The sequence below is a fragment of the Poecile atricapillus genome, chromosome 6 (genome assembly GCF_030490865.1).
Source record: "Poecile atricapillus isolate bPoeAtr1 chromosome 6, bPoeAtr1.hap1, whole genome shotgun sequence".
NCBI lineage: Eukaryota > Metazoa > Chordata > Aves > Passeriformes > Paridae > Poecile > Poecile atricapillus.
In genome coordinates, this window is record NC_081254.1 from 33,600,685 (window position 1) to 33,627,540 (window position 26,856).

General features: G+C 41.4%; 1 long non-coding RNA gene across 3 annotated transcripts in view; it reads right to left on the minus strand.

The window, feature by feature from the left end:
- Nucleotides 1-1,917: 1,917 nt before the first annotated feature.
- Nucleotides 1,918-26,856, minus strand: part of LOC131580618 (uncharacterized) — a 113,112-nt gene continuing 88,173 nt past the window's right edge. For 2 of the 3 annotated variants that reach the window (XR_009277907.1, XR_009277905.1), the window contains exon 6: nt 20,647-20,867. This is a non-coding gene — a long non-coding RNA (uncharacterized LOC131580618). Of the gene's footprint in view, nt 2,224-4,269; nt 4,318-20,646; nt 20,868-26,856 lie in introns of those variants that run through there. The other variant, XR_009277906.1, reaches the window with a different exon arrangement.

Consider the following 26,856-nt stretch of genomic DNA (forward strand, 5'->3'; position numbering starts at 1 on the left):
ATGGAATGGAAATCCACGGAGGGTTGTTAAATCCTGGGAACCACATCTGAGGCTGAGAGTGGTCAGAAGCTGGGAGAGTTTGAGTGGGGAAATTGTCTGTCCTGTTCCTGCTCTTTGCCTTTGGATGCCACCAGAGTGAACTGAGGTAGGCAGGCCTTCAGTCAGATCACTTCCCTCACACTTTTATTTAACTAAACCTGTGGAAACTGCCATCTGTTGAATTCTTCATGATTGGTATGAATCATACCAATGTATGAATCTTTTCTCTGGAAAGAAAGTGATGGAGAAAGCCCCTCTTCTGTATTTGACACCTGAATAGATGTTCAAACAAATCAGTCAATAGGCACAGATTTTATTTCTAATGCCTGAAGTTGCAATGTTATGGGAGCTGTTTTTCAAGAGCCAAAAGAGATAAAAAGTATTTGAAAATATTTGATAGAAAATACAAGTCAGCCCATTCAAAGAGAACAGGACTGAGGTTTGCATATTTTGTTGTCTGAGAGGTTTCATATTTCTCCTCATTCAACCCCTGAGGAGGTTCAACCATTTGCCTGCTACGGACAATAAAAAACTAGAACTAGGACAATAAAAAAATGTGTTTGTGCTAATCCAGTCATTGGAGATGCGTGAATGTTAATGAGAGATGATAAACCAGGTGAAACAGCACACAGTGACCCCAAGGCCAAGGCATGTGTGGGGTACCACAGCCTGAGGAGAAGGGCTGATTTTAACCTCTGAGTTTTCCCTTAAAGCCAGAAAATAAGGGTTTGCACTGGAGAAGCTACTTTCACCACAAACACAAGAGCAGATATGAGAAGATCAAAGTTAATTCTTCACTAAGGAGGGAAGCTAATAAATTAGAACACTAGATAACACCAAGAAAATGTTGGCTCTAGGAAAATCCAGTAGGTAGGCCAGCTGCTCAACAATGCCAAAATTAAATGCAAATATTTAAAGGCAGTATCAGCTGGAAATCACAGGGACAGAGATTAATCAGCAGCCAAAGAGAGCTACCAGCACAGCATCAGAGGTGGGAAAGCCTTAATTTTATTGATCAGAGCTATAAAATGTTGTGCACACATGTGTCTGCCATCTGCAGAGCCGGGCAGCCCTGGGCAGCCACATTTTCACATTTTGAATGATAAGAAAGTAACACAGCGGCAGCAGCGGCTCGGGGCGCGCTCCGCCACGCAGGTGGTGTTTACACGCAAACCCTTCTTTGGAATGAGCACTTGAGGTCAAAATAATCCAGGGAGCTGTTTGAGCAGAGAAACAAACAATATTAAAATAAACATGAGCTCACTGTAGCCCTTCCTGGCCCAGCTGTTGTGTTTATGGCAGGTTCCCAAAGGGAGCAGGTCCCCTTTGTAGTCCTGCAATGCACCTGCCACCTTTGCAGAGCAAACTCACACCCCTGCTCTCCCTCTGTGTGCCCTCCCTGTGCTCACAGGCTGGGCAGCCCAAAAAAGCACCCAGATTTACCCCTGAATATTATTTTCATGAGTTGCATCATGGAGATGTAGGTTGAAAAACACACCTTGTACGAGCAGAAATTCAAAGTACCACGGCTTTGGCGGAGCAGCATACACCGGACAATTCATAGTAAGATTAAAAAGTAAGTTTCATGTCCAGCCTCAGCTTTCAGCCACAGTTACACAGCAAAATGTGCCTTTCACTATGATCTAAAGGAGACAATCACCACAAGGATGAATTAGGATGCACTGAGTTTGGTGAGATCAGCTCTGCAGTGTTATAACTACATTTAAAAACACAGACAATCTACGGAGAGGAGACAAATCATACCAGCCCAGAGCTGCCTGGGCAAGAGGTCTTTGACTCTGAATGTGTGATTTAATGCTGGTTTTGAAGAATAATTTGCAGTGGGATGAAAGGCTGGTCTCACATCCATCAATAACCATCAGTATCTCATCCTTCTCATACCAAATTATTCTGTAAGAGTATTTTCTTCTGTTTGGTTCTGTGCTGGGTACAAGGAAAAACATGTGTTACCAGTTTCAGTGAAGGCAGAAGACATTCTTGGCTCTTACATCCTCTGAAATGCATCCATCTTCCCAATTAACTATTTAATTTTATTGTGGATTTGGAAGCCTTAAACTCAGCCCTGTGCTGCTTCACTCTAGGAGTCATGTTTACAAAGCTCTCTGACCAAAGACGCCTGGTGGAAAAGACTTATTTGGGGAAACTGCTTCTTGTTTTGTGAGTCTGGAAGAAAAAGCAAAAGTGAAAACCTAAAATGTCAAACTCCCATCATTAGTTTTGAATTGAGTGCAAATATTTGACTCAGCAGAATTCAGACACCAGTAAGGAAACAGCTTATCTGCTCAAAATACTCTTAAAAATACAATGGCAAGAACATGCTGGGTACTTTAAGATACTTATAAAAATAAATGCATGGGAAAGATGTACAGTAAATGATAAGGCAGATGTTTATACAAACTTTTTACAGAGTCCAGAGCAGAATTCTGTGTCACTGATGGTTCCTTTTGGTAAACACATTCAATTGCTCAGTATCAGGGAGCCTTTACTAATTTTCTCTTTGCAGGCAGCAGAGATAAGGAAAGTGCACTGCCAGCTTTTTTAGTGCTGCTAGAGCCTTGAAGCTGCTTTTTTAACACAGATGGTACAGAGGTGGAACAGTCTCATATTTCTGTCTAATAATAGCTATCACTCATAGGAAATTATATTCCCAAGGCACTTTTCTACTTCTCATATACACATATTTACATACAGATACACATAAAAATAGATTAAAAAAAGGAATTTATGTGTAGCAAAAGAGACCACTAAAGGCAGAGTGCTCAGTATCTCCTTTAGCAGACTTCCTGGGGGCTGCCTGCCGTGCTTCAGGACAGAGCGTGCGGTGCTCTGCCTCGGGGATTTATTTCAACTTGCACGGCAATCCACTGTGAAATTATGATTTTTCAGTGCTGAGTGGCTGGTGCTGGCTGGAAATGAGGTTTATGAATGCTAATGATACATGATTGGAGCCCACCACAGGGCTCTTTTGCCTCCACTGCAGAGGAAGGCTCAGAGCTGTGTGCCAGCAGCGCTCGTCTCGTTCCCCGCTCCGCACCGCAGGCTTTGGAGAAAGTCCCAGTGTCTGCTTAGGATTAACTTTGGAGACTTTTGGGACAGAAGTTTCCCCCTCCACCCCAAACGCATCAAACAAATACAGGCAAACCTTAGGGGAGGGGCTCAGCACTAAATAAAGCTGAGTAAAGGGGATCTAATCTTTCTTGCTCCACTCCAGCCAGAAAAGCTGCCACAATCGCCAGAGATCCCAGACCATTACGGTCTGGCCTGAACAGGGATGGTTATTGGATCCCAGACACCAAATTTTTCTAGATTTCCTCCCTTATCTGCAGGCAAAGTGATGCCAACAGATTACAAAGTACATCAGGGGAACTGCTGAGAAAATTTGCATTATTATAGGAAGACCTTGACCTTAGATGCCAAGGACGACAAATGAAATTGAATAACTGGAATTTATCTCCTTGAAAACAAGAGGGCTCAATGATTTTCTTTCTAGTTTTTGGTATGTCCCTGGAGTTTTGACAAATTTAATATTTACATGACAGCAGAATGTGAAGGGCACATTTCTCTGCCCATCAGGGATAGAATGCAGCTTTCTCTGAGTTAAAGTGACATAAAATTTATGATCACAGTGCTCATATTTAAAAAAAAAATGTCTCTGGTTCTGACTCAAACAGAGTATTCTGGATCACTCTAGGAAAACTCCACGTTTCCTTGTCTGATACTGATTTTAATTGCAGATAATTAGCATTAGGTTATTTACATACCCTGTTTGTCTGAGGATGGGAGATTGATGATATCTGTTGGATGATTTATTTCCCAGCTGTTAAAAGTGTGTCATTTGAAAGTTAATTTGAAAACAAGTGGAATGGAAGTAACAAAAAACTTAGTTTAAAATGCTGTTAAATGCCACAGTCGTTAAATCCACAGCAAACCAATCTAAGCCATAATTTTATAAGGTTCCTTTTCACCATTTGCACCCGAACCTTAGAACACAAATCTTATCCTTTTATTGTTAAATGACACTTTTTGAAGCACAGTCATTTCACTTCGAATTGCCATGCTTATTTGTGAAGTTAAGAGTACTAAGGGAAGTTTAAGCCCCATATAATTGAAAACATCAAATTATATCCCCATGGAAATGGGATTTAAGGAAATAGCAGATGATGCTTAACTGAAATAGATATGTTGGAGTAACAGCCCATGAAAATGTACCTGATTTTTAATTCCTCAGATGACTCATTTATGCAGGAGTTACCAGTCCTGTAATTTTGAAAAAAGGTGAAGGTCAAACATCTTATTTACAAATCCATGTTCCTTCCATATATTGCATATATGTCTCAATTCAGATTCACATGTAAGTAATAAACCTGGAAATATTTTAAGCTGATTAATTGAAAGTGTATTTCATATTACAACATGCTGAAACACACCTACAGAATAAATAACAAGCCCCTGAAGGAAATTTAAATAGAAAGTGATTAATACCTTAAAGTGATGAATAATATGGTTTTATAAGCGGTGTGCTAATGAATCAGACACCTCTGCTTGCAGTCAGTCCATGTGGGTGGGCCCTGCAGCTGGAACACTGAGCTGGGGTCTCTGTGTGGGTGGAAAGGTCCAAACAAGCCCACATGTGGCTGCAGAACAGGGACTGACCCCTTAGCACTCTGTAGTCATTCACATCCTACTTGGAAATTGCCAAAGGAGGCCAAATATCATTGACCTCAGTGTTTGTAAAGAGTTTCTGCCAAGTTCCAGGAAAATCTATAAAGAATAAACATGATTTTACTCAGATTCTTAGTCACTTCATTAGCAGAACCAAGTAGTAATTATGAGTTGCAACTATTTTCTTAATATGAACACATTTTTATCTACCAGCTATTTGGTTTGTTGCTTCTTTTAATTGCACATCTCAGTAAGGATGGTTGGGAAAGATGAAAGGGTCAAAGCAGGGATCTTGGAGGATAAACTGTTGTCTTTAAAAGCAATCCCTACTGGAAGAAAATATGATGATTGAGAGGCCAGTGGTGCTAGGGTAAGCACAAGATAAGTCACAAGCTATTTGAAGTAATGTTTCCTTTGATCTGCCAGGCCTTTCCATACATAAGGAAATTCAGTGGGGTGCTAAAGGCTCTGCTAATCTTCCTAATGATATGCTGAGGATGCTTAAGGCTGAGGTTAAAGAGGCCTTTCAGTGCAGCTTGATTTGTGAACTTTTGAAACAGGGGACTAACCTTCCTCTCAGAGATATTTGCAAAGCAAGCTGCTCACATTAGCAAATGTGTGGGCAACTGTGTGGATGAGCTCAGGGCAGAAGAGTTGAAAAGAGAACCTTTAGATGAGCTTTGCCTTTAGCAGTGCTGCCCTGGGCAGTGATATTGTGGGGCTCCCACAGGGTTTTAGGAACAAAGTGTGTTAAGAACAAGGGTGGTTTAAAATTCTTGAGGAAAACAGGCAATCAAAGGGCTGGGCTGGTCAGAATCTTTGACAATTATTATCTGTCAGGCTGATGGGCACAGTTTGGGAAGACTCAAGAGCTTCATTTAAACATCTAATTTTTAGGTCAACCTTCAGCATTACCATGGCATTCAAAGTCAGGCGTGAGAGCAGAATCAACATTTGACTAAAGAGCCTGAAAGTAAACTGGGGAGCCTTAATTTGTCAAGAAAGTTCAAGAATCATTCACAGGGAAAAAAAAAAAAGAAGAAAGTGATAGAAGTGTGTAATCCATGGTGGCACCACTGAGCTCTGAGTGGTTTGATTTTGCCTGGTTCACACTCCTTGTGTGCCCTGAGGCCTGAACACAGCAAGCAGAGCTCATCTGTACCCTTCAATCCATCTGAGGTTCAGAAAGTGAGACCTCTCCCACTCTGGTAACGCCACTTGTTAACTTCAGACTGTGCCCAGGACATACAAACCCCACACTGAGTCTGGCAGTCATGGCAACTCTCTTCCCAAAAAGAGGAGATCATCACCTCGGGGCAGCAGAGCCAGCTCTCCTCAGCAGCCCAAAGGATAACTCTGGGGCCTGTAAAGTGTCACAGGCCCTCACATGTGCCAGGTGAGGCTGCTGTCACACGAGTACAGACCACACCTGGCTCGGCAGCTGCCTGGATGTGCAGCTGTGGGATGCTGCCATGCCAGGATGGTGTCAGAGGTGGCCAGAGCACTGATGGAAGGACCACACCATGGGGTGGAACCAGGGCATGGGCTGCAGTGATGGAACGAGGCACGGCTGGTGGCCTCAACCAAAGCCAAAAGGATCCAGGTGGTTGGCAGGAATCACTGAAAGCTCGGGGCTGAGGGCTGGGGTCATTCCCCTGCAGCCAGAGCCAGCTCTCTGCTTCAGACAAGCTGGCTGGGGCAGCTCACTCACTCCCAACTTTCCTCCAAGCAGGTTTTCCTAATCAGGCAGTAAAGGAGCCCAGTCTGGAGCTCATGGCAATAAATGGAAAAGCACCTTCCTCTGCTGGCAACACCTGCAGCCTGCCTGCCAGTCTGTGCTGTATGGGACAGCCAGTCTCCCTCTGAAGATTAATATCCCTAAACACAGGCTAAAGCCTAATTTTCAGATGGTCTCAGTTGTCCAAGAGTTGTTTGGTTTCTCCCTGCAAAGTGAAATACCTTTAACATGAGAAATCTCCCACCACACGTTTCAGTGGCTGGGGTTTGGAGCACATCGTGGGAGGTAAGGGTTGACTCACCTCAACCAAAGGAACAAGAATTATTCCTTACACTGCAGGTAAGAACTTTAATTGGTGGTCTACAGGCAACGATTTAAGCAGAAGTTTTGCAGCACTGCTTTGGAATTTAGCTGTCCTGGGATTGCTATTGTCATTATTTATTTGGTCTTGTCTTATGTGGGGACTAGAGTCACTGCATTCCTGAGGAAAGTGCCAGCATTTCCACTTGGAATGACAGCGACATTCAACTGCTTTCAAGTGGCCTATTTTCATATCTGATTGCATGTGAAAGGAAGCCTTTTTATTCCATAAAAATGGATAAGTTTTGAGCAAATCTACCTGGAACTGACAGGCAGGGAATCCTATGAAGCCAAATAGGCTTAGGGCTGAGATAGAAACCAGTTCTAATGCCATTAAGGCTCAGTTTCTGTGCTGAAGCAGGGATGGAGGTGCTTTGAAAACTTTGCTCTCAGGAGCCAAATACCTAGAAAAATTAGACAACTGGAAACATTTTGTTGATTTTGAGGGGCCAGTCTTTAAATGTGGAAATCAGTACTTGTCTGCTGGTAAATGCACCTCTGTGAGACTTGAAAAAATTCAGATTCATGGTTTATTCCACCAACGTATTGAGTATGGAATGTTCCAAATATATACTTGGGAGTTTTAGCAAAAATAGAAAAATGCTTCTTATCCATTGCTTAGAAGAGTTTTTCTCATGAATAAACCTCTGTCTATAGTCAGTAAAGAGACATCTTTGAAACCATAGAGCGAAGGGTGAATATCCTTCCCTTTTTAGCCATCATAACCGGTGGTTTTACCTTTTCCAGCTGTAGTCTACTGGATGAAAGAGAGGAAAGGAAGTCCAGTTGGAACCTCAAAAACATTAAAAAATACACAACCCCCAGTTTTTATTCAGGGCACACATTTCTTGCCTCACACTGAGCGTGTTTCTAAGGGCCAGCTCCATGTAAACAGTCACAGAGGCTAAACAGGGCAGCTAAGTCAAAGGGTGAGATCATGGAAACCACCAATCATTTATTGCCTCACCTCAGAGACCTCTCAACTACATGTGGCTGCCACTTCCAGCCTTTAAAGTTTCCCCTGGTTTTGAGGCTTCCTGCAAACCCAGAATTGCCTCAGCCCTGACCCTGCCAAGCAGCCTGGCACGTCACCCACTCCACGGAGTCCCCAAAAGTCCCCACCTTCCCCCAGGAGGCCTCCAGGAAGGAAACGTTCCCAGATGATGTTTAGGACACTGCTATACTTTATAAAAAAGCATGGGGGATGCCACTATTTTTCAAAAGTTAATCAGAAAAACAAACAAAAAAAGGCAGGTATTTTTAAAAATAGATCATTGGAGCTTTTCTGTTCATGCTAGATGGGCCTAAGACCACATCTCCTCATTCTAAGTCATGACCAGCAGCCACATTGCAACACCCTGCAAATCCTCTCAACTCTGGATTGCTGCTCTCCCCACAACAGCTCCTGGCACCAAGTGTCTGATAGTCAATGCTTCTGCTGGCTCAGAATTCCTCTGATGAGCGTGTGCAGCTCCACATGCCTCTTTCTCAGAGACAGGAGCTCGCCACCACTCAGAAATATTTGGAGACGTTTATTTGTGTGGATGTGTATGAGCACAGAGATAAGTGTGTGTGGGCGCATGTTTGTGTATTTAACTACGCAGAAATAAACTTTCTGGATGGAAGCTGATAATGGGCAAATAAAAGCAAGCACTGAAATGATTGCTAAAATAATCAAAAGTCCTTTTTTTGTCCCTACAAAACAGCTCCTTGCCGATTCTGTTAAATGCTAATGTTAAAACCTGTAACTAGTGCATGGAAATATGGAAAATTATACTGGATCCCTAACTTCTGGATAAGACAAAAACATGAATTAGGACAAATCTTGTTGCTATTTATATGAAGAAAAAAATAGTTGAATTTATGAGGCGCAGGTTTCAGCCAGAGAGTAAACAACAAAGGAAGGAGCAGAGCTGGAACAGCACCCAGGTTATGTTCACTGTCATAATGGAACATGTAGGAGGTGACAACCTGCACATGCTGAAAATTGAACAAATCAGAAAAATTCTGAATTTTGTGCTTAAGAGGTTGTGTGGTTGGATGAGAGGATGGAGTGCCAGGACACTGCTGGCATCTCACACCAGATGAGGATCTGAATCATCCTGGCCAGTCTCAAGCTCTTTGTGTTTCATGGAAACCAAAATGAGCCGGGCAGAGCCTCACCGGAAACCAACCTTGCTGGGACTCCTTTCAAATCAGGTCATGAACATAAATATTGCTCTGGAAAGTACCTAACAGTGTATTTAGTATGAAGATACACTTCCAAAAACCACCAAAGAACAGAGTTTCTGCAGTCCAGTGGAGCTGTGAGCAGTTTGAGGGCATCCCCTGAAACCTCTCCATCCTCAGTAATCTTAAACCTCCAAATTCCCACAAGACTGACCCCATATTGATAGCAAAGATAAAGGGGCTGTTTTCTGAGCCTCTCTGCATTTCATTAAGACCTGAACTGCAGAGGAGGCCAGAACAGGAAAGAAAATCCTGTGGGTGAAGATTTAATTCCATGGAAGATGGTGGCCAGTCCTGGGTCAGGTTCTGTGGGGGGAAGATTTCTTCCTGTGCTTTTAGAAATGTAAAAACACATTGCATGAATGAAATTAGAAATTACTTCCCTGGCCTCTGGTAACAGCAATAGCAATCTGATGTAAGTTTGAGAAGAATTGAATGATTCCTATCTTCAAGTAATATTGATTTTCCACCATGGCTGTTGCTCTCTGATTATTTGCTGTTACTTAATTCATCGTGTATCTGCAGTAGTTGCTTTGGCTATTTTCAAGTGCTGTGCATTTTTATGCTCACAAGTAGGACAGCCTTGCCATTTATTTGCACTGGGAAGTTTTGGGGAGTGTGCAGATCAAACCTGTGTCATTTGGGACAGCCACTGCGTTGAGTGTGGACTCCATTTTTTCTTGAGCTTCTTCCACCTAATATTCCCTGCCTACACTTTTAGGGATTTTTCTTGCTGCAATATCTGCCAAGCCTGCTCGAATTCTGCGACTTTGGGATCCCATGAAAGAAGCTCCCATCTCTCCACTCCATCCATTTGGTTTTTCCCAAGCTAGAGCTGTTTTCCCTCAGCAGATGCATCAGTAGATGGAGGACTTGGTTGAGCCCACGTCAGCCCAACAGCTGTTGCACAAAAGGCAGTGATGCCCAAGGCATCCTTCTTGTAGGAAGGGAACAGGGATGGGGAGACCTCTTCCTGAGGCCAAAGGATGCACTTCCCAAGGACAAAGAGCAGCCAGAGTTATGCACTGGCCTGATGCAATGAACATGGCCAAAACAAGGGGGCTGCAGCTATAAAGGAAAACGGCACTTCCCAAGGGAGCAGAAAGATGAAAATATAAATGTAAAAAAGCCCTGGAAATGATAAAAGGCTCTGATGGAAAGCAGTAGAAAAGGGGAGGTCATATGAGCATGGCAGTTGGCAGGAGAAAGCTGAGTTCCTTTTGAGTTTCTGTTTAGTTACAGATGTGGCAGGAGGTTCCACTGGAATTTAAAAGAAATCACAGAAACCACCTCAGGAGCGTTGGGAGGTTGTTGGGAGGTGTGGGCAGGACAGGGTCTGTCACAAGAACAAAGGCATTGTTTGTACACTTGGAAAGGGCTGACGAGCATGACAAGAAATGTAAAAGGGATCTTTGGTTTGAGCCAGAGTTTGACAGCTCTCAAAGTGTCTGAGGCTGAATCAGTTCCTTTTTTGATATATGGGGTCTCCTAAGTGACACCAAACCTTGTTGGTGGCTTCTTAGCCAAGGCAGAGGGGAGCCAGGAGCTCCTTCCACCCCAGGGCAGGTCAGGGTTTCTCCAGCCCCAGCCAAATCCAGTGGCTGCAGGATCATGGCTTTGTGAGAGCAGCACTGTCACCAGCCAAAAAATGGGAATAAACCAGCTGACACACAGCCCACTGGGGAACAGGGGACATAAAGGGAGATGCAGAGCATTCATAGCTCTCTGTGCCTTTCTCCTTGTCCAAAACTCCTTTACCTGAAAGCAGGATGGCCAAAGGCAAGTACAGAACTGGTCTGGAAGCCCATCCATGGCCAGTGCTGACAGTTCAGTGCTGCCTTAAAGACCACTGGTACAAACAGCAGGAGCTTCAGCAGGGTCTGGCAGGGGGGGGACAGCTCTGTGTTCCATTGCCTTGGGTGACATTTGGTTATGTTTAAATATTGTACAGGATGCTGGCTGGGTTCTTCTCACACTGTCAGACGTCTGCAGCCTCCAGGTTCAGGGTTGCAGCCCTCCAGTTTGTGTTTCTGCTTGGCAGACATGAGTCCCAGCACTGTGTGTCAGAGAGGGACAGGAGCAAATACAGAGATGGAAATTTCCCCAACGTGTTTGTCATAAGGTCACATAAGTGGAGAGAAGCTTGAGACAGTTTATAACTAATAGCAGACTTTTAAAGTAGGAAAAATCATCTTGTTTGTTATAATTCATTGTTATAAAATGGGAGTATGTTCTGCTGAATTTATGAGGGAAATCCTCAAAGCTCTGTTTATTTTTTAGTGCCAGATGAGTCAGTTTTGTTATCCTTAGCAATAATTTGTGCTATAATGAAAAATTTGGTATGATTTATACAAAAGGATTTGTGTCTTCATTGTAAATAAACACTGTTCATTTTGTGTCATTAGGTTGAATCAAGAAATATGTGCTTTAAGATGCAGTTTACAAGTTAGTGAATATCAGAAATGATAAATAGCATGACAATCTTTTTGGAAAGGATGTAAGTCTTCGTGCTTCCAGGACATAAGATAACCTCTAATTAATGGGGGCTACTAAGAATTCTTTCCTGTCAGCAAGTTATTCCATAATTGCTTTCTCTAAGGCTTCCTGTCCTTTCCTCTGAAGCAGCTGCTGTGCTTCTGCAGGAACAGGATGATAAAATCAATAAATCCCTGACCCACTCCTATACCTCTGTGAATGTCTTTTTTGATGGGAACTTTTCATCCACTCAAGATCCAGGCTCAGTTTGCTTTGTTTGCAAGGCAAAATCTACTGAATGCCCAGGCAGAAGAAATTACTTACTTCCTTTGGTGATGTCTTCACTTGTGACAGGAAAAACAAAGCCTAAATCCTTCAACTCATGTGTTGGCATGTAGGAAGGAACGTAAAGTAATTTTTTTCAAGAACTTCACCTGGAGAAGCAGTTGGTTGTGTTGTTAAATGGATCCAGAGAACAAATATCCATCTAGCAGAAGAAGAGAAAAGCTTCGTTTTTGAGAGCTTGACTGGGTAAAAGAAATCTCACCCCAACCATTCTCTGAGCTTTGGAGCTGTGTTTAAGGAGCCTTCCACTTTGTCCTGGCCCTCAACTCTGTTTATAATTTCCCCCTAATATTTCCACTTGTCTTCACCAAAACTACTTTTGGACTAAAGCCCTATTTTTGCTATGTAATAGTCAGGCCTCTAAAATTACCTGATGGTCTAAGGGTTTTAAGATAAATGGAGGAAATGGCTCTCTGGAAGTGCCTTTGCCCTTTTGTCTGTCATACAAAGCAGCTGAGGGGTTGGCATAGGCTGAGACAGGCTTAGTTTAACATTAAACTAATTGAAAGTTGGTGCAATGAATCACATCTAATGTGTCATTGGAAAGGAGGTTTCTTGATCTTTAGATAACAGTGCAGTCTGAGATAATATATATCCACTTTTTAAAAGGTAGGAAGTAGGCTGGGAAAGGGAATGTTTCTAATGAGTGATAAAACTGCAGATGCACACACCTGGTTTGGGAAGATGTCTTCCTGCAGGTCAGGGTCTGAGGCAAATAAAGGAAGCCCTAACTGGACATGAATGAGCTTTTATTTTTGTCCTCTAGGCAATCCAACAACAGGATGCTTTCCTGAGGTGTATTTGCAATTCCTTCCCTCCCCTTCTTCTCCCATCAGTGTCAAAGCTTGAATTATATTGTATTTATTTTTTTTTTCTCTCTTGTTTGGACATGGACCAGGAAAAATGAATCTATCCATGCTTCAGATCCATGTGACTTGGAGAGGTTGTACTGATCATCAGCTACAAGCTGTGAATAAAGCCTTCAAACCTTATTTAAACATCACAGCACTAATTATGGTTTCCTTAAGTAAAAGTCTCTTAAACTATAATTACCCATAAGATTAAACATTGGCACTTACACATGAAATTGTATTACAGGCTTATACCAGGGGGCTGAGCTCACCCCACATCTCAGTCAATCAAATCTGGTGAGAAGGACAAATGCAGCAGTCAGAGCCAGCAGTGGAAAACCATCCCTGTGTCCTGCCCAGCCCCAACATATGCAGAAAACTCATCTAATATTCAGCATGCACTATTCAGTTTACAGCACTGCTCCCAAATCTCAGCTGATGTAAACAGATGTTGAGCTGCTAAATGTTGGTTTCCATCAGTTCAGGTTTCAGCTCCCAGTGCAGAGATCTCTTCCCTTTGTGTTTAATGTGAAGCTCCCCATTAACCGCCACCAAAAAGGGAAACAACTCTAATGCATGGTTTTGGGGTTTATTTTAAAAGGAAACAGGGAATTTTGGAGGGCAGTTCTGATAAAACAGACACTCTTGTCCTTATGAGTGTTCACTGCTCACTCCACCCCTTTGTAGCATGAAACACACAAACAGGTGTTTAAATCTGGACTAAGTTCAGACTTCAGAATAGATGGAGGGTTGGTGCTAGAACAGACATTTTCCTCTCATCCTCTGTAAACCCACACTCCCTGTGCATGATCAGGTAGTTTCTTCATTTAATGAAAAATACATGAGCAGCATAAAACCTCTTATTCCTGCTTGTTTGTTATGAATTTTGTTATTTGCCCCTACAATCTGTTGGTTTGGCTGCATGACATTGATTTCCAGCTAAAACAATTTACTCACCCATTACTTCCACAAACAATTTCAAGCAATTAAGAGAATTGTTTCTGTACTGTTAAGAAATACATTTCTGAAGAGCTTTTAAAAGATGCAGCATGAGATGCTAAAATTCACTTTGTTTTGTCTTAGCTATTAGCAGGGGAAATTATCAGAAAACCCAGTAAATGTTTTATGCTCCCCCACCTACACATGTAAGATATCTACCAGAACTGCAAATGCTTTTAAGTTGGAGATTACCTGCTTTCTTCCACAGAACTTCTTTGTGGGTTTGTTGGTTTTTTTTTCTCTTAAATAACCCACTTTTGTCCACTGTGTGGATGGAAACACATATATCTATTCCCTGCATATTCCTGCTGGATTCCACGTGATGCTGCACCCCTTGTCCTCAGCCCTGCCTGACTCAGCTCTGCAGAGCACATCCCCTCCTTCCTTTGGGCAGGATTTAGGAATAAATGGCATTTGCTGAGGGGTTGATTGGAATGGAAGCAGAGTTTGCATATGCAGAGAACAAGGGTGGAAAAGCACATGACTTTTATGTGGGAATGAGGCACAGGAAGGCACCAGAGCTGTAAGGATCTGTAATCAGCAGACACCACAAGGTTCTGCTGCTGGGGGTGCCACAATTTAAGTGCAAATTAATAAGTTTGAGGAGGGTGCCTTAAAAATTACTAAAGCATTTCATGATTATGAAGAAGACTCAGGAGACAATTCCCACACTCCCACCTGAAGGCATTATCATTTTCTGTCTACCTGTGCCCCTCCTGTCCTTTTTAATAAGACTAAGTTGTGAATTCCAAGCATCACTCTTGGCTCTTGTTTTGCAAAGTCTTTTTCCGTGTTTGTGGCTAGAAGAGTTCTTGTTACATCCTGATTTTCATGGATTATTTAAGAGGAGTTAAAAAAGAGCAGTGGAAAAACACAGGCCTAGGATCTCACAGACATTGCCATGACCTCTTTTGCATCCATTTAAAGCAAATATTTCTCTTCCTAGGGATCCTGCAAACGTGTACATTTGAGTTCTAAACATGCAATAGGTGAAGTGTTGGAACCAGTTTTACACAGGGGTGACTCCTTTGGTTTTGATGGAGTTTCTACATATTCACTGTCAGAGGAAGTGAATAAATACTCTGGAGATTTGAAGACAGAGCTACAGCAGGAACTGACAGAGAGCAAGTCTTCTTTTTTAAAGTGAAGCACAGGAATGAATCTAGAATGTGTTTTTATATGTATACATACAGACATGGGGGGAAAAATCACAGAAAGGAAGAGAGAATCTTTTGTTGTGAACCATGATAGATAACCCTGGACTGACAACAGCCATCATTTTTGTAAATGCTATAAATTCTTTGGAAAATCTTGGCACCTGAGTGTATAAAATCTCCCAGTGAGGTGCATTCATTCTCCTCCCAGTGTTTCATGTGAATCCCTCTTCTCCAGAGATTTTCACAAACACTGAAAAGATTAATGTCCAAATATGAACAAAATGAGAACAAACTCATCATTGAACAGGACTAAAAGAAAAGGAAATAGCTGATTTAATTAGGTTTTTAGTGATGATTCAGACCAACATAAATCTCAATGAAAGGACAAAAATAATTACAGGTAATTAATGCCAAAGTATCTAAAGCTAAGGAATTTAGTTAGCCTTGAGCACAGTACATAACACACCCAGTTCTTCTTTCTGTAGATAACATAGTGCATCCACTAATTTAGGTTATGGAGTTTCTTTTACACTTGTAATTATCTTTAATACTGACACTTCTTTGGCCATAAGGGGAACGGTGCTGATGGTGCAACGAAACCAACCTGTCTAAAACATAGAAGCTTTTTTGTTTTGTTATTCCTGGAGTTAAAACAGCATGAGTCAAAAACAAATTAAATCCATCATTCTGCCACTGGCTAGATCAGTATAAAATCAGTGAGATGCAAACAGAGCTGGATGCCATATTTTTTCTGTCTCTGGCTGAGGTTCAGTAGTGTTTCTCAACTATGGTTTTGTTTTTAATGTGTCAAAAAAGAAGCTCTTCAGTGGCAATTTTTTTATATCAGTATTATGGTGAAATTGAAGCTCTGATTTCAAAGATGCAATTTTTTATGAAGATCTGTTTCATGCACTTACCTTCCAGAGCAGTTTAAAAGACAAATATTGGAAGGATAAATAGAATATTTTGCCATTGATAAGAGCTGCAGGACCATCTGGATGGACTAGACTGAGAGTATGGATTTAAAGGATGCATTTTGGTAGTTCAGAAAGGAAAGCATTTTCTCTTGGGTCAGATCCCACTCTGTATGTTTCCCTTTCTTTGGATTGTAGGAGATGGAAGCTAATGTCCATAGACAGGTTTCCCCCTCACCACACAGGGGGTTTCATAGACCTTATTTTACAGCAAAAAATGATGGGTGTATGGGAGTATGAATAGGTGTTAAATTTCCATGTCAGATAATCTACATTTATGCAGGGGGGAAGCAACAAATTTTCAGAATTTTAAACCACAACTGGAAAAAGTGAGCCCAAAATCTGGGGCACATTCATTATGGAAATAAATTCATTACCAGAGCTGGTGCTTTCTTATGATTTTCTTTGTCCCCTTCTGTGTGGTATTTCTCTTCTTGTCTATGAAAGAAGAATCCTTGATGTAACTCCTAATTCAGCTGCCTTTTAGACATGTGTCCTTAGTTATCCACCTAGTGAAGTCATGTATTTTAGTGAAATCAAAGCTGATCTAGAGAAATGATATTAGGGAAACATCTTTGTCTTACCATGAAGTTAACATAGCAGCAATGAGCCTGTCAGGCTGAATATCCCTGTTGGGGATATTCAGGCTCAGAGGAGCAAAATGAGCCCTGTTAGTGATGAAGGGTAGATCACACTCGGTTGTGAATTAACTCTAAAGGGAGGTTTGGCTGGGAAAGGAACATAAAAGCCAGTTTACCTTTCTGAGGAGTGCTGATTGTGGAATTGTTTGCCTTGGTATTCCACAAAATGCACGAGCAAGCTCCTGCTCCCTGCAGCAGCGGGGCTGGGTGGGTGTCACAAGAGTGTGCCCTTGTGTGACAGGGGGCACAGACAGCGAATTGCCCAAAGCAGTGAGACAGGGATCTGGTTTTACACCCTGAAAACGAGCTCAGGGTCAGTTTGTGTGGCTGGCAGGGCTGGTGGCACTCAGGCCAGTCCCAGCCTGACTCCCTGCCAGGTGTGTTCCCTGCTCCCATTGTCACACAGGCCCAAGGGACACGGAGCCAGGGCTCCACTGAAGGGTGAGCGGCTTTTTCACAGGACTTTGCACGGGATGGGAGCTCTGGTGGAGCCTCCAGAGCTGCTTCTTGCCATGGGACACTGCAGCCCCAGGGCTCCTGCAGCACCCTCTGCAGCTCTTCCCCTCCTTGCATACAGGCTATGGCTCTTCAAAAAACCTCCTTTTCCCACTTCTGCTTGGGACTGGGAGCCAAAAGCCCTGGGAGATCTCTCTCCTGTTCCCCACTGACAGCAAGAGCAGGGGCTGCAGAGCTTTCAGTCCCTCCAGATGGGACCAATTCCCCCAGACTGCTGAAACTCAGCTGTGACAACATCGGGGTTCTGGAGAGGGAAACAAACCAAAAACCTCCAGCCTGCCACCCAAGAGTGGGTGATCTTGATATTTATTCCACAGGATGAGCAGGAGATAAAAGGCAAGTGATCCCTGTGCTTGGACAGCTCTGGGGAAATATTTTCCATGGTGAAAATCTCCAAAGGGAGTCAGGAGCACGAGTGCCACTGGCAATCCACAGAATGAGCCCTGGCAGGGCACAGCTGAAAACTGAATTTTCCTTGCACCGGGGCACAGCAGGAAAAGCCTCCTGTGGTCAGGCATTCAGCAAGTTCCCAGCTCTGCAACATGGCCAAAATGCATTTCTGAGAGAGGTGGTGGAGGTTTGTTCCCAAATCCCAGCAAAGGGAAACCATACATGAACATCCTAAAACATTGTTCTTTCAGACCAGAAGCTGTATAATTAAACATATCCATTAAGGGGGGCACAAAATATGAAGTAATGAACTCCATCTCTCAGAAGACCAGTACCTCACACAGTAAAATTAATGGGATTGTGAAAGCAGCCATTGCCTGAGAGAAGCAGCCATTTTACAGATCTGCTTTGGACAATTAGGAAAGCAGTGCCAAATCTTTCCCCTCCACTTGTGGAAGTCAAGACAGGGACTTCTATTTTGACCATCTAAAAGTCAGTGTCTACTTTTAAAATTTAGTCTTCACATCAGAAAATGGCAGTTGGATAAAGATGTTCCTCCCCCTTTGTTATGGATATGATTTTTAAAGCCTTCCTGCATTAGAATTTAAGCACAAACTGAGCAAACTACAAAACCTCAAAACACGCAAATCAATCATTCCTGGGTTATATATCTTCAGAATACAATCCAAAAATAATTCTGGGTGTAGTTTTCAAACTTCAGCATTTCATAAACTAAATACCCTGCAGCACAATTGGACTGACATGAATTACAAAGTAAAATAAATACACACTGGGATGTGTCTTTTGTTCCTGTTATTTTACTTTTCCTTTTGCCTTTCAGAAGTTGTATTAGAGCCCGTAGTACTTGATAGGTGAAAAGTAGAAATGTCATTTAGAAGAGGGAAGTAATTTAATTTAGTGCTGTAGATTTCTAACATACATCCATGGAAATGTTCTTGCCTATGCCAGTGATTTCCCTGCCCTCAAATATTTAAGCAAGGATAGGGCATGCCTGAAAGATACATGTAAGAGCTTTTTTTAATAAAAGAATTTAACCTCTGACTTTTACAAGCAGAGATTTGATTTCTAGATATGAGTTCTTTGCCTGCTTTTCAGTAAATTTTTCTTTACAGTCATTTGGAACACTGTACCCAAGGCTTTATTGTGCACGACACTTGGAGTTCTTTTTTATTGACTTAAGCTGCTTCTTGCCAAAGTCAAAAGGTTGGAAGCAAGGCCACTGGCATGGGAAGAAATGTTTAAAGAATAAAACTACTTTGGTTGGAAATAAGAGAATTGAAATGAAATGAAAGAATTGAAGCAGAATAAAATGAACTTTTCCCTTTTTATGGTCATGTTTGCTTCACAGGCAGTAATGACAGACCCAAACTAAGCTCTCTGCCATGGGAAGATGCAGGGATTTCTGTGCATCCAGCACTTTTATTTGGCTATCAGAGTCTTGGGATTCAGCCACATATCCTGGATGTGGACAGGAGGGAGCTCTTTATCTCAGAACCTTATTCCTCTTTATCAAACTTTTTCTCTGCCTTTAATTCCTCACAATTATTTCCTTTCCTTTCAAGACCTTCCACCTCAATTTTCCCCTTTTTATTCACCCCTTTCCCTCTTTTCTGAATTCATGTTGGCTGTCTGAAGGCATGAATTATTTGAGTATTTGACTTACTGCAGGATTATTTTTGTGTCACAATACATTTAAATGACTGCTTTAACTTATATATATGAAAATACAAGTTCATATCCCCTCGGTTTTATTCAAGCAGGAAAACACAAAACTTTTCAGATATTTTGTTTTACCAGCTCATGTTCTTTCCTGGTGTAGGAGATGAAAAGAGGGATCTGATCCCTTCCTAGCAATGCCAAAAATCTCACCTTGTGTTTGCTCAATTTTTCTTAGCGTGGCCTCATTTGCAAATGCACCAAACCACAAACCCACAGTTCAGCTTGCAAAGGCCAGAGCACAAGATTTAATATTGACAGGCAAACAAATATTTTATGTATTCCTACTATCTGATTACTTGGCTTAGGAAAGGAAAAAGAACAAAAAAAAAAAACACCAAGCACCATCATCTTTCAAGGCAAAATTGAGCCAGAATTGACAAGTCTCACCTGTGTTCATATTGAAATCAAAGCAGACTGTGAGTCTCACATTGTTCTAAAGCAAAACCAAAAGAATCTGGAGCTGACTCACTGAAAGACATTGAATTTACACAAAGTCCTGCTGTAACAGAGCTCACCCACAGTATTCATCACCTTAGAATATAATTAGGCTGAAAACATGAGAAGAGACAACATAAGCAGAATTACACCATTTTTTTGTTACTACTCTCTGTGTCTTGGGACCTTTTCTGATTTATAAAAATACCTGTACATTCTTACAAATAAGAGTACCAATAACTCAAAGCAAAGCTGCATGGATAATTTATTTTTAATGTACAGGTTGGTAAAAAATTAGTTCCCTCAAACACCTCTTCACTAAATTATCCAGTCTAGCCACATCCTGACAGAACAAATATTAAGAGTATAAAATAAATGTAATTTTTGATGCTGACCACATATGCAGAATGGCATTTCTTTGGGCCAGCAATTCAGGAGCAGTTTCTGTTCCCTCTCCCCTAACACACACTTCCTGGGGGGAGCAGGAAAAGCAGGAACAGTTGCTGTGAAGGCTGAGGGAATAAATTTAAAAGGATGTTATTCCCTTCACAAGGTGCTGTTCAGCCTGGGGAACACTTGAAGGCGAGGCCAAATCATCTTTCCATGCTGCATAAGGTAAGAAAAAAATGAAGCAATGAGGACAGAAAAGTCCCAAAAAACAGAGAAAAGACAAAACCCAGTGGGACAAAATCTGAGGGGTCTGTCCCACAGGAGCCTTTTCCATGCTGCTGTGAGGGATTTTATGCTTCAAGAAATGTGGATCTGTCTGCACTGGCTTGTGCTGTGCCATGGGGTGGGTGACTGGGAGTGCTCATCCAGGAGTAAATCCTCCACCAAAGAGGTTTAAAAAGTAATACAAAAGTTGATGCAATAATAAATAAGATTTCAAGGTCGAAACCTAAAGGTTTTATAGACAACAGAAATCAGAACTCTCCTCCATCAGCTGTTTCGGAGTGGTGAAACTAAAAATAACACCTCACAAAGAGCTGCTCTGTTTTGCTTTTTTATTTTTTTTTTTTTTTTTTTCCTTAGAATGAAAACATTCCATTTAAAATTAACTTGTTTTGACTGAGCAACACAAAGGTAAAACACGAAAACAAAATAGTCAGCGTTTGGCACTGGTGTTTCCAGCTGAAACTCCTATAAATACTGCCCAGGGTTTATGTGCTCACCCTTCCTGGATTTGGGAATTGAGCTTGGGGAGGTTCAGCTCCTCCACCTCAGTTCCCACTGCAGTGGTGGCTGCTGGAAAAACAAACTGGATGTACTGTACACAGGCACCCAGCCAACTGCACCTGGAAAAGGAAAATAATGTTTTAAGAGGGAAATACACGCAGCCCATGAGCACAGCACTCTGCAGGCAGCACCACCACCAGAGATCAGGTGCTGAAATGTGTGTAGGAGGGAAATAGAGTGAGCAGAAATATCATTATTTAACTACAGCATTAAGTACAACGAGGAGCTTCGTCCCACAAGGTCCAGAGTGCCATAAAATACGATTAACGTGAACAGAATTAAAGACAATTTGTGTCTTTCAAGACTAAAATTCATGCTCTTACAACCATAGCCTTAGGATTTTGATAGGAAAATGAAAGACTGGAAGTAGAATGACATAGATGAGGATTCCTTTGTTCAGTGACATCTAATAGCTCAAGGAAGAATGAAAATTACATTTTAATGAGAAATAACTTATCATATTAGACAGAGGGAAAAAGAAAACAAACCTTTTTTTAAAGAAAGGACCATGGAAATTAAAATACATCAATTGAAAGTATGTGATTTGCTGGGAGAAAAACAAACTGTGTTTGGGTTTTTGGTTTGCTTGGATGTTTATGATTTTTAAAAAGAGGAGCAATTGTATCATTTTACATTTTAACACTGATTAGTTCTCCAAGCAAATGGTTGGAATTCTGCACAGATAACACAACTGAAATGGAAGGGTTCATTCCTACAGAGATGTGGTTGTTTGCCGAGTATTTTTTGCTCAAAGAGTGATAAAAAGGAAACTGAATATGCAACAAATAAATGAAAGTGAAGAAAGGTCTTTTGTACTCTTGATTTATCTTTGCATTAAATCTTTTTTCTCTGAGAAGCGGATGCAGCATCAGTTCCAGCTCTATCTGAATATTCTCACATTTTTGTAGAGGAGCCAAAGAATATACAGTTTATAGAAATCTCCAGAACTGCTTCAGGTGAGATGACAGATCCAGCTACAACTTCCTACCCCGAGTTCCCCCTCTGCCTGACAGCCAAACCAAGCAACTCAAAATGGGAAACAAATCAAAACAAAACAAGGCAACAGATGGATTCACAGCTGCACTTTGTAGTCAGGAAGGTGGAACCTTCAAGAAACGCTGCCCAGTCTGTGCTGAAACTCCCACGGCATTAAATGGAAACTGAATTTCACTGCAATGGAGGTTTTCATACTGTAACAACAGAAATAGTTATAATTGCAAGAAAAATCTAAAAAAATGTATTTCTTTAAAATGGCTTCACACTAACAGGTTTAAATTAGATATTGGGAAGGAATTGTTCCCTGTGAGGGTGGACAGGCCCTGGCACAGGTGCCCAGAGCAGCTGGGGCTGCCCCTGGATCCCTGGCAGTGCCCAAGGCTGGGCTGGATGGGGCTTGGGGCACTCTGGGACAGTGGGAGGTTCATTAATCCCTTCCACCTCAGGCCATTCTGTGATTCTATGAGGCTGGGCCACAAAACATGATTTTTAGGGAACTGGTTAAATTTTCTTATACAAATATTTGTCCAGAGATGGAATCCAAAGCTCCTCTCTCCCTCCTGTGCAGTTCCTTTCCTGGAGCCCTTTTATTTATTTATTTATTTGTTTATTTATTTATTTTTTTTCAGGCATGAATGTGGACTCTACAAACATCAGAATTTATGTTGCATTCATGACAGGGTTACTCAATTCAGGGCAATTCAGTGCAAAAAAAGAAATAGTGCTTCCTAACTTTAGCATGGGATTTTGGTGTAAGTGGGAATGTCTTGGTTGACTTCATCAGGTTTTGGAACAAGATGTTGAGAAAAGTGTGGGATGGCAGTGAGGAATAAGCCTACAGAATCTTTGACCTACAGCACATATAGGTTGAAGGGATTTGCTCAACCAAATAACCATTTTAATTTAGTCTCCACTAGAAAAATAGGAAAAATTAAATGCTTGCCATATGGTGAAAATATGTTAAGCTTCAAAGAAGGAGGAATCATTAAATACAAACTATGAAAAGGGGTTTTTAGATTTGAATGGTATGCCAGTTTCAATATAATAAAACATACATATATAATCCTATTAAAGCCTCATTTGAAAAAAATAAAAGGATTCCTTTGAATAATGCAAAATCTTAGGTCACATTTTTTCGCCTGTATATTTATTTTCATTTTAATCAAAGCTGCTATAGTGAGAAGTCTTGGTAAGATTTTCAGTGCACATCCGCTATTTCAATTTTTTACACAGGTAACATCAACATGAACCAGGCTTTGAAGATAAAGAAATGAAAACTGAAAAACCATGGACTTGTAAAATGTGGGTCACTCCATAACCAAAAGGAATATTAAAACCAAAGCCACACCAAGGACTCACCTATCTTTTCCACAACTGAACTGTGTAGGAATGGAGGCAATAAAAAAGAAAACCTGAGCTTCTCACAGCCCTTCCTGTTCTACTGTTCCCACAAAGAAAACTGAGGGTACAGATCAAGGAGCTCTGGGAATAATTCTGGTATAAATATTATAAAGGGCTTGCCAAAATACAGTCACACACACTAAATACCCACATTCCAACACTAACAGTCCCTTCTCTAAAATCTCCCTGTAATAAAGGGTAGCTAGGCACATGAATGCTCTTGGAAAACAGAACCTGAAAGGCGAGGGAAATGGCTTTGAGAAGGGTCACAGCTGATGGCAGAGAGGAGCTGTAGCCCTGTGCTGCACTTGGAGTGGTTTTTACAAGGTCCCTGCGAGTTCAGGGCCTTTCTAGAATTGTTTGGGGTATTTTTTTCCCCCAGCAGTAAATATCACAAGCAAAGCACTCACTGTTCTTGATTGTTCCTGTTATTTATTCTCATGGGGTGATGCAGGGGCGCCTCAAACAGAACAAATTGTCGTGATACAGCTGACCAACACACAATCAGTTCTGTCCCAAGCATTTTACAGGCTAATTTCTCATTTTCATTGAAGATCTACCTTTACCTTAACCTTCAGGAGCGTGGCCATTTCCCAAGCTGCTAGAAATGCTATTGAACTGCAAAACCTTCCTCCTCTTCCTCCTTCTGGATCTTTATCCCATAATAAAGATGAGAAATAGACTTCAAGATAAAGCTGTGTTTCCTTTTTATTTTTATCAGCTCTGTCAGTAATTCCATCACTAAGGCCACATTTCTGGCCCTGCTTTTCCTCGGATTTGGGTCTGGGATGATTTAAGAGGATTTCACATCATCTCTGCTGAGGGCAGTGGACTTAGTCCTGCCTGTCCTGGCTGGGGAAAACCTGCCCCTGGCAGCTTCACCCACAGTTTCTAGAAGATTCTCTTTGTGCTCATTTGGTGCTCTTTAATTCAAGTGATTGCAGAAGTGCAAAATGTTATCCTTTATTAGTGCTGTTAAATAACAAGCTTGACAGATAGAAAATCCTCCAGGAAGGAGCATCTGTGCATCTCTCCCTCAGCATGCACCAAACAAAGAGCTGTTTGTCCCAGCAGCACAAAAAAAGTCAAGTTCCTAGAAGCCCAGTCAAAATTTTGGCTTTCCGAAAGGAATTTTTCGAAAGTATCTCTCAAATACTGATTTGGGTGGTTTACTTCCCACAGGATGTGCAGTTTATTTATAAGAGTAAGTGCAGTCTTATTGTTTTGGGGGTTGTTTTTGCTTGGTTTTTTGGTTTTTTGTTTTTAACTCAATATCACTGGTAAAACTGTTTGCTGACACCTGCTTTCATGCACAAAAATTTTCTTAGATCCTTTTGGAGCTGAGCATTTTGCTCAGGGAAAAATGCTTTTGGCTGTGTTTGGTATTCTGCATGTCATTTTAAACAGAGAGGGGAAAAGACTGAATATCCACAGGTGATGGAGTTTATCTAAAAGATAAACTTAATCAGGAACTATCAGATAAACTGAAATATTAGCTGGGTGTTGCAACCAAACTCCCACTTGATTCATGGCATTCGGTTTTCTTGCTCTAAAAAACCTCACAAATTCTCCACAGACAGCGTGCAGGATCGTGTTTTACAGAGTGCTGACAAAAAAGCTACCTTGCTTTACCCTGTCCTTTGTGATTAATAACATTACACTGTATTCATCCAGGAACACTTAACCTCCAATAGCCATAACTGGAAAATCCCTGCAAAAAATGTCACCGTGGTCCTGCATACAGAAATGTCAGCCAGCAGCCAAAATTGCCTGGAATAACAATTTCCCACGTGAGTTAAAGGAGCTATAAAAAGCACTGCTGAGACCTTATGACACCCTATTAATTAGCTCCTCCTGTGGATGGGTTGTATGAACTTGGTAGGGTCGTACAATAAATAAGAATAAAATCTCAAGACTTGCAGTTTGCCAGCTCATTCTGATTTACCCACTAGCAAGGCAGAATATCAGTGGAGCCTGTTTTTTTGGGGAAGTGCCTGCTCCAGATCCCATTTTGCTTCACTAGCTTTTTAGGATAAGAAAAGAGCACCATGAGTTTCTAGATAAAGTATGTAAACCACTGATCTGACTACACAGAACAATCTCTTAGGGAATTAGCAGATTAGAGGGGAAGAAATCAGCAAAAAATTAACATTAGCAGCCAAAAATGAATGGCAATTAATGGCAAAGACTAAATAAAGCTGAGGAGAAGGAAATGTGCTGACACTCTGGACTACTGCTGATATTTCCCACACACTCCTCTGCTGGTGGGAAACTCCTGCATTTGCTTATAAATGCACTCTCTATAACCTAAATAATACAGAGAGAATACCCTGAAATCCATTGTTTCTGTGAGGATCACAGCACCTAAGAAAAGACCCCAAATATAACTTAATTTTTAATTTCCTTTACAAAGGCTGTTAATTCTTTAACCCTTTTTTTTGTTGTTTGTTTGTTTATTTTTTTGTTCTTTTTTTGGGCTGGTGGGAAGAACTTTTGAAATTTTTTTTCTGAAGTGAATGGTTAATTTTGGAGCTGGTCTCTAAACAAAGAGTCCTGATAACATCCCAAGTTTCACATGCTGTTAGGAAGATAATCTCCACAGCTGGAAGGATGAGCTGCAGCTCCAACAAGTAACAAAATCTGTAACCTCCCTGCAGCTGTGCTGCACTGAGGCAACCAGAAATTGCAGGCAGATACAGATTGTATCTTATTTTTTAATGGAAAACAGGCACAGAAATAAAGTGGAAGCCAAAATGGCCAACCCCAGCTAGAGGATTAGTCTGAGTTAGGACTGATTCTCTCTCTTAATGGAGGGAATAAAAGTATTTTCATTCTCAAAAGCAGCTCCAATTAATGGTAAGGCATGTTGGAAATTGGGCTTGAAGAGAATGAGATTTGGGGATCTGAATATAAAGTTCCATGAAAATATCTCAGTACTCAGCAGCAAATGAAAAAAGAAAACTGAATATTGGGATGTTAGGAAAAAATAGAGAACAAAATAAAGCAATAATATCTTTATGTCATTTTATTCATCTGTGTTATGCATGAATCTTGAATGCCATCTGTAGATTTAGTGTCTCAGGGAGAGAAAAAGGAAAGGAAAGGAAAGGAAAGGAAAGGAAAGGAAAGGAAAGGAAAGGAAAGGAAAGGAAAGGAAAGGAAAGGAAAGGAAAGGAAAGGAAAGGAAAGGAAAGGAAAGGAAAGGAAAGGAAAGGAAAGGAAAGGAAAGGAAAGGAAAGGAAAGGAAAGGAAAGGAAAGGAAAGGAAAGGAAAGGAAAGGAAAGGAAAGGAAAGGAAAGGAAAGGAAAGGAAAGGAAAGGTCTGTATACATGTGGGAGGCATAATCAGGGTAATGCTGGATTCTGCACTGGCAGATCAGGATGGTTCAGCATGGAGAAGGGCTGGATGAAGGGCAGTATGACAGAGTACACTTGAGGTTCATGAAATTAGGCAAGCAGGCATCAGAAGGAAAAGCTTCTCCATGCAGTGCAGATCTGCTGTGGAAGCCTTTGCACCAGTGTCAAAAATCTTTAAGTGTTAGAAGAGCGGCTGCTTTAATTCAGAGAAGAAAAATCAGAGTTTAGGAAGCCCAGGGGACCTAGATCTGATCTCTGTGAGGTCCCTGGGCATTAAATTGTTGGAATTTAGAAG